Consider the following 4,692-nt stretch of genomic DNA (forward strand, 5'->3'; position numbering starts at 1 on the left):
GATGAATAATTAAATTCCCTTACCTTCTTTTTGGTACATCCTAAAATGAAATAATGTAGCTCTGAGTGGAAAATTTTATTTCATTTTTTCAAGTAATTTTTTCTTAAGTATTGTATGTGTCTGAAACTGTGTAATTTATGATGGTTTACCATTCATTAGCCCTGAGAGAGAAGCAAAAAAATGCTTCCTATGAAGTTCTTCCACCCAATAGGTCAGAAGTTCATCAAGTTCTCAGAAGAATACATGTTTAAAATAAAAAAGCAATGACTAAGTTGCTGCATCACAAGTGGAACTTGGGTTTGGATGCATAGATAATTATAAGCAGAGAATATCAGTGGACAGATTATTTCAGAGAGATAATCCACTGTATATGATTAGTTCAATAATTGGAAAAATCTATTAGATTATTTTAATAAAAAGCAGAGGAAAAAGATGCAGGTGTGAAATATTCATGAATGTGGTATCTATTACTAGATACCTGAAATTCTGAAAAGCAACAATTTTTGGAGCTTAAGCAAATAGGAGTTCAAGAAAATATTTATGAAAATGTATTCATTGAGTTAAAGGGCTCTATTGGAGAAGAATGTGAAAAGTAAACATTCTAAACATAAAATAGAGATCAGCAAGAAAAAGAATAACTCAGGTAATAGAAATAAAAAATGTGAGAGAAAAAATGTGTGAGGTGTTTTGTGATAAAACGTTTGGTGAAACACACACATTCCATGTAGATTCTTCTACAGTTTTGGAGCAAAAATTGATACACTTTGACAGAAATGTTACATGATAATGGTGGAGCAACAGTGTGGTCATAATTAGGTGAAGATGAGTGGTAACAATCAGAAGGAAAATCACTGCACATCAGGTCAGTGAAAGAGTTACCTCTGCAAATATGAGACATTACAAGACAGACACTTTTCTAAGTTCTGTGTGTACTAATCAACTCAATTTTTTAACAATAGGATATTATTGTATATGAAGGATACTATAAGTATTTTCATATTAGACATGGTATAAGGAAATCACAGTGAAAGCAAGCAGAGCTTAGGTAATGAGATTATTATTATAAATCTGGGGGTTTTTTGCACTTGGTGACATTGATATCAGTTTGTTGGTGTGTTTTTCAATGTTAAGAGATGGAAAATACAAAACAATTATGATTATGACATACATCCTTCTGCATATCTCACTCAATGTACTTTAACATTTGATCAATTAAATTTCTCATTAAAACTCTCTATATAGTCTGCAAAACATTATTAATGGACATAATGTTTGATGACATTACTTGACAAAGAGATGGGAAAGAGTGCATAGAAAGTTGCTAAAAGAGAAAACACAAACTTTAAAATACGTACTAATGCAAAAATCAAAATCAAAAGCATAGGATATGAAGAACCTGTACCAGGAGGCCCAAATGATCTCCATATATTTGAAATTTCTTACTAACTAAACTACAAGGAAAGACATCACATTGTTGAAGAAGTTTAAGATTTGGCTTTAAGATTCAGCTGCAGTTAACAGTTTAAGATAGCTAGCTATATGGATAATTCTAATCTGATGTGCAGATAACCTAGGAATAAAAAGTGGTAGGATGTCAGAATTCCTAAAATGTTGGCCATGAGATGGATAAAGTAATGCAATTTGTTAAGAAATATTTCATGATATTTCCAAAACACACAACTGTGGAAAATATGCTACTACTCTAATGATACTGCTTAAAACAAAATTTGTAAAGTAAAGCCATGCATATGAAATTGTTAGCTTAGTTTCGGAGCCATTAATTGTTACAAACTGATATTAACACCTCTCTCCTCATACCAAATATCTCATAACTATAAACACAGATTGAATAGAAGCCAGGATTCATTGATGAATAACCACACAATAACAACATTTATCCTGCTGGAACTGACTGATAACCCACAATTGAAGGTTCTGATATTCATCTTCTTATTTCTCACCTACATATTAAGTGTAACCGGGAACCTGACAATCATCTCCCTCACCTTCATGGATTCAAACCTCAAAACTGCCATGTACCTTTTCCTATGAACTTTCTCCTTCTTAGAAATCTCATTTACATCTGCTTGCATTCCCAGATACCTGTACAACTTATCAACCGGTGACAAGACCATCACATATGTTGATTGTGCCATCCAAATATTTTTCACGGACCTCTTTGCTGTTACAGAATTTTTTCTACTTGCCACCATGTCCTATGACCGATATGTAGCCATCTGCAAACCCCTACATTACGTGACCATCATGAACAACAGGGTCTGTAGGAGACTCATCCTTGGTTCCTGGCTGGCTAGCGTGTTGATTCTACTCCCACCACTTGGCATGGGCCTAACTCTGGAATTCTGTGACTCTAATGTCATTGACCATTTTGCCTGTGATGCATACCCCCTTCTGAAGATCTCATGCTCAGACACATGGCTCATAGAGCAGGTGGTCATAATCTGTGCTGTGTTGACCTTTATCATGACCTTTGTATGTGTACTTCTATCCTACATGTACATCATCAAAACCATTCTAGGATTCCCTTCTGCCCAGCAAAGGAAAAAGGCATTTTCTACCTGTTCTTCCCATATGACCGTGGTCTCCATCACCTATGGCAGCTGCATCTTCATCTACATCAAACCTTCAGCAAAAAAGTTAGTGACTGTTAATAAGGGTGTGACAGTGTTAACCACTTCCATTGCTCCTATGCTGAACCCTTTCATTTACACCCTGAGGAACAAGCAAGTAAAACAAGCCTTTAATGATGCAATAAAAAAAACTGCATTGTTCACAAAGAAATAGTGGGATGTGTTTATGTAAAAACTCAAATTTTCACAAAAATCGTTAGTCCTTATGAGATATCTTAAACCTTTCATTCCTTTCCTTCTTAGCAACAAAGCTTTATCAGGATTGCATTACTCAAAAACAACTTCTTATTTAATTAAACCTTAATAAAACTCTTAATAAAACTAAATAAAATCAACTAGTTCATCTTAATAAATTTTGTGTATGAACAAATGTTCATATTGCCTAATCCAGTTCCAGGTTTTGAGAGCCATTTGGATTCCTGGCACTTTAAATGTCCCTTTATTTTTCACTTTACAAAAAATCAGGGAAAACAAATTTTCTAGGGACAGTGATTTTAATATTTAAGATTCAATCTCAATCATGAAACAATAATATTTTTAATGATGCTCTTCTTGGCATTGTCACGACATTGAATATAGCCCCTACCACTATTTTATCTAATCTTTATTTTACAAATAGCCAAATTCAAGTTCAAGGGAGTTAATGTTAGTAAGAGGGTAAATCAGGATGCAATTCCATTATCAGAATCCATAGCCTGAGATTTTATAGCATGTGACATTTCAGTGACACACATTGTACCATTTGTAAAGTGTGTGATTACTGAATTGTCAGTTATAATTAAGCAGTTACAGATTAATTCATGAAAACAGAAAAATTATGTGATCTCTAAAAGAAAAAAATTGCCAAAAATATAGTATTGCATTTAATATAAGGCTTCATATGCAGAGAGAATGGAAAGATTTTTATTTTATTAGAATATACTTTGTATTTAATAGTATATTTACAAAAATATAACTTGTACTTAAATATAGAGCAAAAAAGAGCAGAAGTTTGGTTTAAAAAAGTAAGGTCAAAAGCATATGTACCCAGTCCTCAGAAGTAGCTATAAGTAGATATATATATGAAAATTGCTATACAAATTGAACACATGAATATTAATCATAAGTATACACTTCCCTAGGGAAGGCCCAAGGAAATATAATAACAGGATTTAAAAAGCAATGTCCCCAGAGTCCAGCAGGAGTTAGAAACAGGGTAAGATAATGGGTGATTGGAGCTGAAGGGATACAGACTGTGCAACAGGACTAGATACAAAAACTAAAAAATGGACAGCACAGTAATACCTAATTGTAAAGTAATCATGTTAAAACACTGAATGAAGCTGCATCTGAGCTATAGGGTTTTTTTTGTCTGTCTGTTCGTTTGTTTGTCTTTTTTTTGTACTATTATTATTATTTTAATTTTTTTCTCTATATTAATATTCTATATCTTTTTCTGTTGTTTTGCTAATTCTTCTTCTAAATCGATGCAAATGTACTAAGAAATGATGATCATGCATCTATGTGAAGATATTAAGAATTACTGATTGCATATGTAGAATGGAATGATTTCTAAATGCTGGGTTAATTTCTTTTTTTTTCTTTAATTAATAAAAAAAAAAAAAGCAACTGTCCTTAGCAATTAGTTTGTTTTTGTTTTTGTTTTTGTTGTTGTTGTTTTGCATGGATAGGCATGGGGAATTGAACCGGCATCTCTGGCATGGCAGGCAAGAACTCTGCATGCTGAGCCATGGTGGCCCACGTACCAATTAGTTTTAAGAGATGAGAGAGCCATAGAAAATATTCGACTGCCCATAGCCACTGATGTCCCTTCAATCAGGCCTTAACTATATGCTCTGCCCTAATGGATCCTTGAGGATGATTTTTGAAATAGATTCCTTTCATCAATATGATCTAGGTTCTCAGATCACTGACTTATCCTGGCTTTTGATTTTCATACACTGAGGATTTTATTTTAATTATTTTTTCCAACTTCTCACATATGATTCACTGACACCATTCTTACTCATAGTCCCAAGCTGACAAACCTCTTTGTTGATAT

The 4,692-nt window shown here is 33.3% G+C and overlaps 1 pseudogene; it reads left to right on the forward strand.

Moving 5' to 3' along the window:
* Window positions 1-1,869: 1,869 nt before the first annotated feature.
* On the forward strand, window positions 1,870-2,805 carry LOC143690062 (olfactory receptor 6C2-like; annotated as a pseudogene).
* Window positions 2,806-4,692: the final 1,887 nt, after the last annotated feature.

Source organism: Tamandua tetradactyla, chromosome 7 (assembly GCF_023851605.1).
Source record: "Tamandua tetradactyla isolate mTamTet1 chromosome 7, mTamTet1.pri, whole genome shotgun sequence".
NCBI lineage: Eukaryota > Metazoa > Chordata > Mammalia > Pilosa > Myrmecophagidae > Tamandua > Tamandua tetradactyla.